Here is a 16,224-nt window from a genome sequence, read left to right on the forward strand (position 1 = left end):
ATCTTTGAATATTCATTAGATTGCATGACTTTAAAAGTAAAAGAAAAAATAACTTCAAATATATGTCCTTTAAAAGGGGGAAAAGGCCGAGTGCAGTGGCTCATGCCTATAATCCCAGCACTGTGGGAGGCCAAGGTGGGCAGATTGCTTGAGCCCGTGAGTTTGAGACCAGCCTTGGCAAGAAGGCAAAACCCCACCTTGAAAAAAAAAAATACAAAAATAAGCCAGGTGTAGTGGTGCACACCTGTGATTCTAGCTACTTGGGAGGCTGAGGTGGAAGGATCACTTGAGCCCAGGAGGTTGAGACTACAGTTAGCCATAATTGCGCCACTGCACTCCAGCCTGGGTGACAGAGTGAGACCCTGCCTCAAAAGTAAAAAACTAAAAAAGTAAAAAGGATAATCAACTAAGAAATAGTCTAAACCAAGAGCTGGCAAAGGTTTCTGTAAAGGGCCAAGTAACAAGTATTTTCCACTTTGCAAACCATACAATCTCAGCAACAACTTCTCAGCTCTGCCACTGTACCAGAAAAGCAGCCATGGATAATAAATAAATGAATGGGTGTGGCTGTGTTCCAATAAAACTTTAAAAAAACAGGAAGACAGTTTGCAGGTCATAGTTTGCCAACCTCTGTTTTAAACAATGATTTCCAATATTCCACAAACAGTCAGAAAAATGAAGTATAAATGAGAAAGACATCAATGGGAAAGCAGTACAGTCTAAATATTCGTTGTCTATGATTTCACTACTACTATTGTTACTCACACACTGTAAAATGGGCAATAAATGCTTGTTTGATACAATAATATCTTCATAAACAAAACAACACATTAATGCCAGGCTTCAGAAATACAGATATACCAGAGGCTGAATGCAAAAGGATGACATGACCTATAGCCTTTTTCAAGATATATATTTTTTAAAATCTGTATTTCTAAAAGGAAAGCCCATTAAGATATGCAGGGATGAGGCTTGGGCTGTATTATTTTGCAGAAAAGACTTCAAGTGAAGAAGAGCACATAACATAATCCTGTCACAGACTCAGAGAAACTCTTGCCCACTACTTTGTTCAAAAACTTCATACAATAATAAAAAAAAAAAAAGCACAGAATTTAAAAGTATGGATGGAAAAGTAGTATGGAATGCAGTATTCTGGCTACCTATCACTACGTAACAAAATCACTCTAAAACTTAGTGTTTTAAAACAACCATCATTTTATTTTCTTCCACAATTTTTATGAGTTAGGAATTTGTAGAGGGCTCAGCTAAGCAATTCTGGCTGAGCAGTTCTAGCTCCGGACTTTAGCCTCTTCGATTTTCCCCATGAGATAGTTTGGGCTTCCTTATAGCATGGGGACCTCAGAACAGTCAGATGCTTACAAAGCTGCTAATGGCTTAAAGACCAGTATTCTTGTGAGCTAGGCAAAAGCACTCTCGCCTTTTCTGACCTAGCCTTGGAAGTCATACAGTGTAATTTTCTGCCACATTCTATTGGCTACAAGTGATTTACAAGACTGCCCAAATTCAAGGGACTTAAATCCCACCTCAGAATGAGAGAACAGTTAGGGTCTGTACAAGCTCACACATGTGCGATGGAAAATATTGTTGCAACAATCCTTACAAAATACAGCCTGTCACAAACAGCATCAAGTAAAGTAACCGCCTGTTACTCCTGAGACTGTCAACCACCAACCCATGTTGGACCTATTTCACAGGACTACGGTACAACGAAGAGTTGTTTCTCACTACCTATTTTTTTAGCCACTCAAAACCCATTTTAAAAATATGGACTCATGGACCTCACACTTTGAAATATTCTGTCTACCCAATAACCTCATCTACTGAACAAGAATTTCACATTCTCATGTTCAATTAACTTTCCCATGTTCAACTAACTATGAACTCCTGAGCCTGGTTTTAGCTGAACTAAGGAGCAAAGTTCTGCAGCATTACCATCTGGAGTTGACACACCTCTAGTCAAAAGCAAGACAACTTGTTTTACAGAAGTTAGACTATGAAGAAGCCTCGAGCTAAGAATATCCATTAAGATTTTCTGATAGATTCCCATCCTGAAGCATTGAAAACCAATGATCCAGTGTTTTTTTACTATATTTTGGTAACTGCAATCATCACTTAATATTTTGATTAAGACTGCTATGGTTTAGATATGGTTTGTTTGGTCCCACCGAGTCTCATGTTGAAATTTGATTCCCAATGTTGGAGGTGGGGCCTGGTGGGAGGTGTTTGGGTCATGCAGGCAGAGTCCTCATTAATGGCTTGGTGCCACTAAGCGTTCTCACTCATAGTGAGAACTGGCTCAGTTCTCAGCCACAAGAACTGGCTGTTGAAAAGAGCCTGGCAGCTCTTCCTCTTTCTCTCTTGCTTCCTCTCTCACTGTGTGATGCCTGCTCCCCTTCACCTTACACCAGGAGTGGAAGCCTCCTGAGGCTCTCACCAGAAGCAGATTCTGATGCCGTGCTTCTTGTACAGCCTGCAAAACTGTGAGCCATATAAACCTCTTTTCTTTATAAATTACACAGTTTCAGGTATTCCTTTATATCAATACAAATGGACTAAGACAGACTCAACATCAAAGAAAACATCCTCTGAGCCAGGCACAGTGGTACACAACTGTGTGCCCAGCTACTTGGGAGGCTGAGGCAGAAGAATAGCATGATGCGAAGAGTTTGAGTCCAGCCTATGCAACAGGGTGAGAACCTATCTCAAAAAAGAAAACCTCACCTGAAAGAAATCTATAAGCAACAAAAAAAGAGCCAGAATGCAAACCCAAAGTGTACAAACTATTTAGTGTAGTCAAGCTCATAATAACAGTGGGTTCCTTTTTCCTTTTTCAAAAATTAAGGCTTATTGAGCATTTTCCACAAATAAAGATCAGCTGTAGCATCCTGGTTAACATTTCTTTTTTCAATAAAAGATGCTAGTGTCCAACCCTGTGGTAAGTACCCATTGAAGCAGACATAATGGCCACTCTGTTTGCCTACACAAGCACTGATTTACCAATATTTAACTGTCTATATCCTATTTTCCCCAATACTTCCCCCCCAAGGTACTTCTCGGTAGTAAGGAATCTAAAGACGTTCATTAATTCTTAGGCCACTATGCAACTGTTTCATATAATGATGCTGTTCCATAAGCATGGCACTTTGACAAGAGTTAAAATGCTTCTAGGATCTTACTATCCTGGGAAATGTTACACATTGAGAAAAATAAGATTCAGAATTCCTCTGAGTGATGTAAAAATCAAACATAAAGACATCTTTAAAAAGTCAAATTCTACTCTATCAGAGAGGAAATGTCAGTTTTGCAGCACTAAAACTATCTGCTGATCAGAAAACAAATTTTTCAATAATATACATTTTCCTTTGTTTCTGTTCCTGTCCTTAAGGCCAGAACCAGTAGGGTAACTTCTCCACTATAAAGCCTACAGAAGGTGGGCTGTGTTCTTGTTAACACACAGCTTGATAACACTGAATAATAAACAGGAAGAAGCACCCAAAATAACAAAAAAGTAAATAGTTCTAACAATTAGTTAAGTTAGTGAAATTGGAGGGGGAAAAAACAGTCTGCTGCTTGCAAAAACATGTATTCAATTTCCTTCTAGGGGAAGAAAACAGTTTTTTTAAATAAAGTAATTCCCGTAAGTCATACATGACTCTTTTTTTAGGTAAACTATTGTGCTTGATCACTTTTTACCTTAATAATAATGTTTTCATATTAAGACATGAAATTTTAATCCTAATACTTTCAGACTCAGAGAAGTGAAACACAGTATTCCAATATACAAAGATATACTAATATTTTAAAAGTGTACTACCAAAGACAGAGCTTTTCAAACTTTTATAACAGAATTGCAATATCTTTTTTGCTACAAAAATTTATAAAATTTGACTTCACAATATACCTAAAGATTTATATAAAATATTTCAAATTACTGAGTAAAACTGATGTTACAGGAAAACATACCATATTTACCCTGAACACTACATATACACTACATACAGCTTTACCCAAAATTAACAAAGGTAAATTATATATGCTTCATATATATGCTGTATTTTCTCTCTATTTTTCTTGTGTCACTTTCTTATTGCTGCCTTCTGAATCTGTTCTCAAGGCTGAACCTAAAAACAGGACTCAGTCCTCCAAAGCAGCATTTGTGGTAAATGGCGCTAGGAAACTATATGCTTTATCCCAAACAGATTAAAAATGTATATTAGCATATCAAAGATTACAAATGTCCTGAGGTTAAAAAAAAAAAAAAAAAACCCCACTAAATTCTATCTAAGCCCTGCTCTTCATAAATTTCCCAACACAGCTAGGGAAACAATGCTAATGAGAAGCTCAAGGATTACTAAACCAGCCTTCAAAAGTAATGATTTCCAAGAAAGGGCCAAGCCTCCTGATGGACTATAAGTGATTTAGAAAGCATGACCTTCGTGGCCATGCCTGTAACCCCAGCACTTTGGGAGGCCGAGGTGGGTGGATCACAAGGTCAGGAGATGGAGACCATCCTGGCTAACACGGTGAAACCCCGTCTCTACTAAAAGTACAAAAAATTAGCTGGGCATGGTGGCGGGCGCCGGTAGTCCCAGTTACTCAGGAGGCTAAGGCAGGAGAATGGCATGAACCCAGGAAGCGGAGCTTGCAGTGAGCGGAAATCGCACCACTGCACTCCAGCCTGGGTGACAGAGAGACTCAGTCTCAAAAAAAAAAAAAACAAAGAAAACATGACCTTCCTTTAATCCATAAAGCTACTTATGAATAAACTATTAAGCTAGTTATCAAGAGTTGCAGAAATGAAGACTTTACTAGAATGTACCAAAAACTTCAATTTGTATTCCACTAGTATATCCAGTTGCTGCAACTGGCAATGCTGCAAGCTCCTACCACATATGCATACTCAAAACGTGGAAGTCCGTAACTTTCAAGAGGGGCACTTGCCATCAGTGAAACTGTGTTGTCTTTAGTTGATCTTCGTTTTCAATTGTTATTATTCTTGCCTTTTAATTAAATTACCATTAGGTTTGGCTCATCATTATCAATTTAGTTTTTGGTTATTTTATTATAACTGTAGAGAATATATTGATACAATTCCATCACTAGGATTTGAGGCCTGCAGTTTTCTAATTAGTCTAGACTTTATGACAAGTATATTTTTTGTGATTCAATTAGGAACCATCCATATAGCTCTTCCCAAAAAATGCTTATACCTTCACAATTGTTATTATTTCATTAGAAAGTAGAAATTATTGAGCTAAAGAATGACTCAGCTAAAAGGCTAGGACTAAAAAAGCTTGACAGGCACTGTTGTAAGGGTCCTCACTCTGGCTATGATGCCACTAATGTACGGGCAAGTCTTAGCCCCAGCCAACCTTTCCACATGAACCAAATACGGCAAAAGAACTCAGAATTGGGATCAGTCATGTAAGTAGTAACTTCTTTGAACCTGGATGAATGACACTTCCAGTGTCTAGTTTTGAGCGGGGAAAAAACAGCTTTTAGGAATGTATTTAAATGACTAAATCCCATAACAAACTCTCTTCTCAAAAATCTTTTCCTAGTTTATTTTTAAAACTTTGCCAGGTTCATAGACACAGCTTGCAACTAAATGCTGTTAGGCAAAGATCGTCCCAGAAAGGTATAAAAAAGCATGAGGAAAATGTTTTAAGAATTGTGGATTCTTAATTTCTGTTTCCAACTGTGGAATGGAATTAAGCTCCTAAAACACGCCTACCCTAATAAATCTTGTAACTATGGGTTATTATGTTAAAGATGGAAGGAGTATATGATGGCAAAGTAAAAACATTATGGTATAACAGTTCAGGGAATTCTTAGCCAATTTACCAATAATTTAGTTACCACGCTAAAAATCCTAATGTTAATATACTTCCTTCTCCAAATACTGAGATCCAGAATTAAAAGAAATAAATAAGCACAACAGACTTACCAAAAATCAGATAATGAGAAACAACGCTGTCGGGATTGCCATAACCAACAGATCTTAGGCAAGTCAACCTCTCTGATCGCTCTTTAAATTCATTGAAGGAGAGGCCAGATCACTGATTGTTAAAATCTCTTCTGGCTTTCACAGTCTGTATTTTTATTACTATGTATTGGAATAAGTTGCTTCCTACTAGTAGATTAGGTACTTGAAAAATTATTAACTCCAACAGGTCACAAGGGTATCACTTTAAAGCAATTCACCTAATATTCACTGAACTTCGAACAGTCTGTGCACAGTTCTGCGGGGTCAAATGTCCCATTACCAGCTAATTCACCTGTTCCTATCTCCTGAGAATTCTGCTTAGGCTAATAATCATTATCATAATTACATTTTAATTACAATCCACAAGTTTTTAAAACCACCTATTTCTAAGAAACTCATTTAGGACCATTCCTCAAACTAAGTGAACGATGAGCACTTGCATCTCAGGGCTCCACTGAGAATCAATCCTTTGTCAGCCAAAAACAGTTTCTAAGCTCCTGCATTACTTCCGGTTGTTTCAACACAGATGTCAACCTCAAAATACTTTAGCAGATCCTTTCCTCCACAGATCTTAACTGCCTAAGGACACAGTAAGTCAAAGTTTTTACTTCTGGGGGAAAAAAAGGTATTTATGCATTTATTCATTCGTATGTCATATATTCTACCTCTTGTTAATCCAGGATAGACAGGAGCCATAAATAAAGTACCACACACTTATTCCAAAATCTTCAGTGAAATAATTCCTATTTATTAAACTGGCTACAGCTTGTTTTTCCCCAAGAATTCAATTAAGAATTAGTCTAATTTTTTAATTAGGCATTTGCAATAATAAGCTTTATCATTTTATCACTCTTAATAATTAAAAACACTTGTTTGTAAAAGGCAAGCATAACACACAGAAAGATAATTGAGTTGAATTTTAGCAGTATGCTTTCTGCCTACACATTAAAGAATAAATTATTAAGCCAGAATCCACAGACATCCCCCAAGGATATTTGAATGTACATTTTTCTGATGAGATAGCACAACACTTTGAGGAGATGCTCAGAGAAGCTCATGACCTTTGACAAGCAATTTCTGCATTAGGGAATATACTTTAAGATTTTATTCTCAGAATACTTCAAAATAAGCTATAATGGCAACAATTCCCTAAATTCAAGGATTTCTCATGAATTATGCCAACATTTCTGGAAAAAATTTCATGCAAGACAAGAATGATCTAAACTAGATATTTCAAAATAATCTTAAAATTGTCAAATAGTTAACATTTAAGTTAAACACACACACACACAACTGCACACCAAAGCTGATGGCACAAACCCACAAACATTCTAACAAGAATGGATCCATTAATACATGTGGTATTAAGATATTTAGAAGGCTTTTTAACAGAATGTGCCAAAAAATTAACCACGAACAGTGATATATTCACAAAGTAGTGTGTCCTAATTTCTACTACAGCAATTGGCTTTGTTCAAGTTCTGATATAACATCTACACTATGCCAATTACATGTTGTAGTAGTCTAAAAGATAAAGACAGAGAGATACAGATTTAGATATAACTTATTCTATGAAGTCAAAATTAGATTTTCTAACTGCATGCTTTATCCATGTGATTACCCTCACCTTATCCCTGAATGTTCTTTCTCTCTATTGCCACTTGTTTAAGTTCTACTTTCATTCTAAAATAATGTCAGTTCCCACTTAAGAGTCTCTACCACCAATTTTGGCACATGATTCAGTGTTGCTACATTCTGTTTCACATATGTACATAGTCTCTTCAATTATATTATCCCTGCCCTACAGTAGCTTACTATATCTAATTTCTCGTGCCCAGAACAGTATAATGCTCAAGTCTCAAAATATATTTATATGAACAAATTTGCACCTCACTTGGATTAACATGTCTATTATTATACTTATCACACTGCATGGTAACAAGTGGTAAAAAAAAAAAGTCTAGGGATTTGCTTCAAAATAAAGAAGGAAGTGGATGGAGGTATGGATGAAGCAAGACTGACCACAAGTTGGTAACTTTTAAAGTTGGTGATGTGTGTATTATTGCTGTCAATTTTCCATAATACAAAGTTTAGAAGTTTGCCTCTCCTACTAGTAAGAGGGCTTCTTAAAGACAAGTTCAAGAGTTTTCTTCTTTGTACATCTATCCAATACAGAGCAGACGAATTGAACTTTACTAAACACGTTTCATTCTTCAGGTAGAACTACTTTTCAACGAAACTTCAACATCTTTTTGATGGTACTTTATTTAAAAAATTTTTCATTAGCTCAAATAAAACATATATTCACTCATTCATTATTTTCTGGCTCCCTACTTCCTAAGATATGCTGTCCTGGTAAATGTAGGATACCAAAAATAATTTACCCTCTCTAATAAATTAAGAAGGGAAAGAAGAAAGATGAAAAGAAAATATTGTAAAATGCAGTAATACAGTTTTTAAGAAAGGCATCTAAGGCATCTATGTCTTTAATTAGAAAGAAGGCATACAACCTATTCAAGGAAGACGGGTTTAAAATTTCTCCTCCCCCTCCATTTTACAGATGAGGAAACTAAAACCCATAGAGGGGAAGTGACTTGCCTAGCAAGTTACACATCAAGTAGCCGACAAAACCAAAATTAAAGCTCAGATCTGCTGATTCACAGTTCAATTTGAATTTTCTTTCTTTCTTTTTTTTTTTTCTTTGAGACAGAGTCTTGCTCTGTTGTCCAGGCTGGAGTGCAGTGGCGCTATCTTGGCTCACTGCAACCTCTGCCTCCCGCGTTCAAGCAATTCTTCTGCCTTAGCCTCCCAAGTAGCTGGGACTATAGGTGGGCGCCACCACACCTGGCTAATTTTTGTAGTTTTACTAGATGGGGTTTTCACCATATTGCCAGGCTGGTATCGAACTCCTGACCTCATGATCCACCCACCTTGGCCTCCCAAAGTGCTGGGATTACAGGCGTGAGCCACCACACCCGGCCCAGTTTGAATTTTCTACATCATAATGCTTTTCTCTACACTGTAGTGTTAACTAATGAAACACAATGAGTTATTTTATTGGTAGTATATATTTCAATTATTTATTAAATCATATTTTAAAAAATAATAGGATAAAATGGGGAAGGCTGGGAAGAAAAAGTGCACAACAAATTGGTAAGATACTTATGTGTGAAAACTACAGGCATATGCCATGCTTCATCAATTTTGAGATACATTTAAGACACAGTAACCATTTCACAAACATTTTGAAGTAAATATAGACAATACACATCTTCAAAAAATTCTAAAATATGAAAACATACATCTCTAAAGCAAGAAAATATAAGGTATCCTATAAGACACTAAAAAATCACTGTCATTTATTTAGAGGCAGTGTCACAGAGCACAAACACTCAGACCAAGAGTCTCATCTTCTAAGGTAACAAATAGTTACTAAATACCTAAGGCTTGTGGCATTTTTTTTCAATTGAAGGTATAAATCAGTCCTCCTTGCTATTAGTTTCACAAGCATGAGTTTTGGAGTTAGACAAAGAAAGGTTTGAATCCCAGCTCTGTCACTTAGCTCTCCAACCTTGGAAAGTTACTAACTTCTCTGAGTCTCACTCTTCTCATCTATAATATGGTATGCACATTTTAGAGAATTATATGAGAATCAAATGTGGTAATTTACTGAAGGATTATGGTACAGTGCCTAGATGAAATAGGAATCACATTAATATCGTTTCCTCTCAGAACCCCTATGGGCTAAGTGAAATTAAACTAAAAGCTAGATGAATTTCCTCTCTGTTTAGGAGACTGTAATAAGTCTGTACTGATCCTAGGGCAAATCCTACTAGTTTGGGAATCATTCTTTGAATAAGAAAAGCTTATTTTCTTGACGTCTGTCTCCACTCTTCAAAGTGGGAACCGAAAACAATGGTGAATTTATAAGTGTTTAAGTTGATCAGCTATACCTAAATCCAGCACTTCCATTTTGTCTTACTGAACTGAAACTCTAAGCCTGTTACAAACCCATTAATGAGAGGAACTATAGAACCAATGTGTAGGAAAAAGAAGGATATAAAGCCAAAAGAAGCAGTTAAAATGACACAATTCTATCAGTGGTTTGTTGGGCTCTTTTAAACCTTAAATTCATGTATTAAACTCTAAGAAAACAAACGTTCAGGAAAACAAAGACTGTATCTCCACCATTCAGGGTGGGTTAGTAACTGGATCCTTCAGGTTAAGCAAATACCACCTTTCAGTACATACAGTTTCAGTTTCCATCAGTGACAATCCAGTCATTTCCAAGATGGGAACACACCTACCAAGGTGGCTCTTACGGAGTAGGGACTGAAATAAGACTATCTTCTTTCCCACCCCAAGTTCAGACTAGCCTACCCACATTTTCCTGAGTATTAGCTCAATTCAGTTGGATGCTTGTCCCCACTAATTATAAAAATAATGCTCACTTTTTTTTTTTTTTGAGACAGGGTCTCACTTTGTCACTTAGGCTGGAATACAGTGGCGTGATCAAGGTTCACTGCAGCCTCAACCTCCCGGGCTCCCACCTCAGCCCCCCAAGTAGCTGGGATTACAGGTGCGCACACCACCTTGCCCAACGATTTTTTTTTTTTTTTTTTTTTGGGTAGAAAAGGGGTTTTGCCATGTTGCCCAGGCTGCTCTTGACCTCTTGAGCTCAGGCAGTCTGCCTGCTCATTTTTTTAAATTTGAAAAAACACTAAAAAGTGCAAGCATTTTAAAGCATCCATGATCTTTCCAGCCAAAGATTAAAATATTACAAGGGGCCACACCATCATCTTTCCTATGAATCTGACCATAACTGTGAAAATATTTATATTTGTATAGAGTACCTGCCAGTAAACACAATTAACTACCAGCCCAAACATTAATATCTTCATTCCAGCTTTCTTGTGACTAAATTCACATTACTTTTTTACTTACTTAACTCAATGGTTTCTTCTCAATCATTCTGAGTCTCTTAGCTATATATTTTGTTGCTAACCACCACCTCTTTAAAACTCTATCCCAGGTTTCTCTAAATAGTGTATTCCTCAGCATCTACAGAAATCTCTCCAACTAATCTTTTTCTTTCTTCACTGGCTCTTCTTCCATAAACTGACAATCTCTAGAAAGTAGATGAGGTCTGACTTGAATTTTCTTGTCAATGTTGAACACCCAGCACTTAGTACAGTGCCTGGCATCAAGCAGATGCTCAATTAACATTTACTGACTGATTCTGCCAATCCTGACCTGTCCCCTCCTAGCTGTGTGACCTTGGGCAAGTTATATTTCTCTGAGTCTCATCTCCCTCATCTATAAAATACAGATAATCAGAAGATGAGATAATATTTGGAAGGTTCAAAACAGTGTCTGCCACAAAGTAGCACCCAATAAATTTTGCTATTATTATCAATATACTCTACCACAGGACTCAACAATGTTTCCGACTTATGATATATGGTTGGCTGTTAAACCTATCTCTCAATAACCCTACTTTCACTTCATTCTCCTATAACTATCAAATAATATTTTTATGCTCTTTCCTTTATTACCTATCTCCAATCCATTATCAACTGTTAATTTTCTCTCCTAACCAACATAAAAAATTATTTATCAGCTAAGCTGCAACATAGACTTGGTTGATTTCCAAACCCCTAAATCTTCATTCGAATCTTCAATTATCCTTAAAAACCATTTTTAATTTGTCACTCTTGTCCACAGTTGCTTATACCAAGTACAAACTACTGGAATGTCATCTTCATGTCTTGTAATAACCCATATCCCAACCTCTAGTTCACATGACGGCTCAAAACTCACCTCTTTCAGGAAAACTTCCCTGATTCACTCCACACCACTCAGATTACTTCTCTACTGCAAGTCGCCTCAGCACTTAGGTATTGTTATACTAAGGGCAAATGTGATCACAGTAAATAGCATCACTAAGAAATCGCTTTCACAAAATTGTTTCTAGATCATAAATAATGGTCCATTAGTTAAAATGCTTTGCTGATCTGGTTAACAAGCAAACATGTTACACAGCAAATGCTCTCTTTGGCTTCTGTCCTTGACTCTGTAACTCTTCATAAACCTTTTGTCCCATCCTCAAACAGAAACTCTATCTCCCATTTAAATACACTGGAAATATGGTAGTGGGCCACCTTCTTTTCTACTACCTCTTCTCTGACCTCAGTCTCTGCCTCCAGCCTCTATCCACACCCCATAAATAAAAATTCCAAAAGCTTCACATAGAATACCAGTGATGCATACATACCATGTCTTTCTTGAGTGAAGGAAAAAAAAAAAACTGAATCTACTTAGCTACAAAATTCTTCACAAGTGTGATAAATTTCCCAACAAGCCTAATACATAATCAAACTCCAGAAAATTTATGTGGAATTTTTATGGATAAATTTATGGAATAATTTTGGCCGGCACGGTGGCTAACGCCTGTAATCCCAGCACTTTGGGAGGCCGAGGCGAATGGATCACTTGAAGTCAGGGGTTCGAGACCAGCCTGGCCAATATGGTGAAACCCCGCCTCTACTAAAAATACAAAAATTAGCCAGTGCGGTGGCATGTGTCTGTGGTCCCAACTACTTGAGAGGCTGAGGCAAGAGCTGATCACTTGAACCTGGGAGGTGGAGGTTGCAGTGAGCCAAGATCGCGTCACTGCACTCCAGCCTGGGCAACAAAGCGAGACTCTGTCACACACACACACAAATTTATAAAATGAAAAAAAATAAAAAACAAAAATCATAAAATAATTTTATGGAAAATGTATGGAATAACAGGGCCTGGGTGGGGTGGCTCACCCCTGTAATCTCAAGCCTTTGAGAGGCCACGGTGGGAAGATCTCTTGGGCCGAGGAGATTGAGGCTGGAACGAGCTATGGTCTCGCCACTGCACTCCAGCCTGGGCGACAGCAAACCCTGTCTCTGTTTACTTTTTTAATTAATTTGAAAAAAAGACATCAGGATTGTACTTATACGTTAATTCTCACTTGTGTTACTGTAAGAGATCTTGCATCATTTTTATGCTATATTACACATGCCCAACATGACAGCTGAGAAACTTCCCTGGAGGGCAGATTTTCTGAGAGTATCTTCTGATGTTGTCTTTAAACCAACACTTTTTTTTTTTTTAACATAAAGAATTAAGGGATTCCTGACTGCCATTCAGTCAAAAGCAAACAATATGTATGCCATTACTTCGGAGGGAGTGAGTTTTTGTGCTGCTGAGGCAAAACGAGATGAACTGTCACAGGCATGGCAAGAGGGGTGGAGTGTAGGAGGAGGATCAGCCCCAGTAGTGAGAATTAAAAACTCTTGAGTATTTGGCCCTCCACTAGCAGTAAATTAACCTTCAAACCTGACCAAGACACTACCTGAGACCCTCCACTCTCCGACACTGCAGAATCAGACAACTGTTCTTGCTCAACTACTCATAAAAGATTCACAACCTTCACCTACCACACATAAATCTACCGCGTTTGCTGCTTGTATACTTTGTCCTAACAGACCAACTAATGCCTTCTAGTCCAACAGCCTCCCGTCCACACCTCACACAAAACCTCCTCTCAGCCACCTTCCGGTTTCAGTAGGTGCCTCTTACTCCAGATCCACGTGTCCCCAGTTCTCCAGAGACCTTCACCTTCAAACCCCAAGCCCGTCCTCCCTTCACTCCCAGCTGATCTCCCCCCAAGCCCTATCAGTCCTTACTTCTAAGAGGCCAACCACACTCTCCGGCCCCGAGCCTTCTCCCTGAGCACCCTTTTCTGAGCATCACCTATTTCCCACCACTTTCTTCCTCCCCAGACCCAGAATCCTGCAATCACTAGGCCTTCCTTTGCCGCTACCCTCCCGCGAGCATGCGGAGCCCGCTGCTCGGTTAACCACCCCGCCCCGGACCTTCGCCACCTCTACGCGGCCTCCCACCCCAGGCGGCCCCCCGGGCTCCGCGGCTGCAAACCAGGCCCCACTGTACGTCCCCCTCGCGGTCCTGGCCCTGTGAAGGGCGGCGGAGGGGCCAAGAGGCGCAGAGACCACCCGGGGTGAGGCGGGCGCCCTCACTTCTGGGCGTACCCGGGCGGGGGCGGGGGCGGGACGGCTGGTCGGCGCCCCAGCCTCGGCCAGGCCTGCAACCCGGGCTCCCGCAACCGCTGCCCGAGCCAGGCGAGGAGGAGCCGGCAGCACGGCCGCTCCCCCTGGCGCACCCACATCTCACCTAGACGCAGAGGCTCAGGCCTCGCTCTCCCACTGGCCGTCCAGCAATAGCTGCGCCGCCACCGCCGCCGTCGCGCTCTCTTCACTCGCTTTTTCACCGCCCCCGACCGGCTGCTGAAGAGCGGACGGGCAGTGGCACGCCCATTGGCTGAGGCCCGCACTCGCGTCAGCCGGCCCCGACCGCACCTCGCGACGTGACTGGCTGGCGCGGCGCCTCTTTTCGACATCCGCTTCTGATTGGCTCTCGCGCACACCCTTACCCGAAGGACCACTCATCCTCCTCCCTGCTTTAGCCTCCCACCCCCAACCCGGTTCCCCTCCGGGCGGGAGTGGGGCGGGAGCGGACGCCAGCGGAACGCGAACGGCCAATGGGGGCGCGGAGAGAGGGCCGGGAGGTGGGCCCTGCGGCCGGGAGGCTCGCGGGGGAATGCTCAGCCAATGGGCCTGCGCCCCACATCCGGAGTCCTGGAGCGCCCCCACCGGCTGCTGGCGTCCTGTCGGGTCGCGCCCAGGGCCACGCCCGGCTGTCCGTCGCGCGGGAGGGGCGCTAACTCCCAAGGTTAGGAGCACTCAGCGAGGCCCGCGCGGGAGACGGCGGGGCTGCCATTGTGGCGTGCTAAACGCTATTATGGTGGGGCCCGGGGGCCCTCTGGCCATTGCTGGGCGTGAGGGATCCATTCGGAGAACTACCAGCTTGGCGGGTGTGGCCCAGGTCGGTGAGAGCGGAGAGCTCTATGGACCCCTGGAGCCTCCACGGGTCTCGCCCAGCCCCAAGGGGCTGTGGGCCCATTCATTCCACCTTCCACTTCCTCCAAAATAATTCCGTACAAAACTTATCGGTAGTGACAGGAGTTAGAATAACGTTTACTTCTGAGGGGTGGGGCACGAGGGAACCTATGGAAAGCTGGAAACATTGCGTCTTGATCCTGGTGGTCGTTCCGGGCTGTGTACACACGGAAAAATTCATCGAGCGGGACACTTAATAGTATTACAGCACTCATACGGCTCATTTTAAAAAAATAATAAAAAGATCATGAGAATTCTGTAATAATATTGCCACAACCTTTGGGCTCCGTGGGACTCCATTGTATAAACAGTCCGCATTAGGATTTAGCTGTCATTCAAAACATGCAAGCCATAGGAAGAAAAAAAAGGATTTGTGAGAAGCAAAAATGAGTGAAGCTCTTGGCACGGTGAATAGCATGCACAGGTTGGTATTTAGGGATGGGCCAGGATGGCTCAGAGTGATTTTTCTGTGGGGATTTAGAGCTTGTTTCAGTGCCTGGCCCTGTTAGTAGCTAAAAGCAGTCATAGTGCTGCATCCAGTTGGAAACTACAAAAGCTCACTGAACTGCCTACTTTGTGGCAGATGTTAAGTTCTAGCTCAGGAAACTAATTTGAATGCCATGGCTTCTGCCTCGATGAGCTCACAGTCTTGCAGCAAGTACTGTCATTTCTGGAGGAGGGCACAGAACACAAAGCTAACACACTTGCTTACCCTCAGGGATGTCGCATTCTGCTACTTTAGGCAAGACAGTGTATGCCTGGAACCCATCCAGTCCAATAGCCATTTTCATAAATAGCCAGGATCAGGTGAAACACTTCTTAGAAGTAGGTCAAAATATTCTCCCAAAACAAACGCAAGAACTATGGACCAAATTCTAATCTGTAAAAGAACACAAGCAACAAAACAAAGATTACAGTATTCATATTTATTAATTTAGTCATTAAGTTGTTTAAATCAGGTAAATGCCTTTATTTAAAGTGCTTGTCACTACACTAGGCATATAAACTTGGATATGACAGTATTCCACAGAACATAGGGTTTAATGGAGAGACAAACATAAACAATGCCAGTGTAATACAGGATGAGGGAATACGTAGAAAGAGGATGTAACCCAGCATGGGGGATTCAGGAGCATCTTAAAACATGTGTAGCTAAGTTAACCACTGCTAAGGTTTATCAGTATACTGATAGGGTAATATCACTAT

General features: G+C 40.5%; 1 protein-coding gene across 2 annotated transcripts in view; it reads right to left on the reverse strand.

Moving 5' to 3' along the window:
- Nucleotides 1-14,540, reverse strand: part of FAR1 (fatty acyl-CoA reductase 1) — a 63,540-nt gene extending 49,000 nt beyond the window's left edge. For both annotated transcript variants that reach the window (XM_054438042.2, XM_054438041.2), the window contains exon 1: nt 14,234-14,540. The gene's annotated coding sequence lies outside the window, so the exon portion shown is untranslated. The remainder of the gene's footprint in view (nt 1-14,233) is intronic.
- Between the last annotated feature and the right edge of the window lie 1,684 nt (nt 14,541-16,224).

The sequence above is a fragment of the Pongo pygmaeus genome, chromosome 9 (assembly GCF_028885625.2).
Source record: "Pongo pygmaeus isolate AG05252 chromosome 9, NHGRI_mPonPyg2-v2.0_pri, whole genome shotgun sequence".
Classification (NCBI taxonomy): Eukaryota; Metazoa; Chordata; class Mammalia; order Primates; family Hominidae; genus Pongo; species Pongo pygmaeus.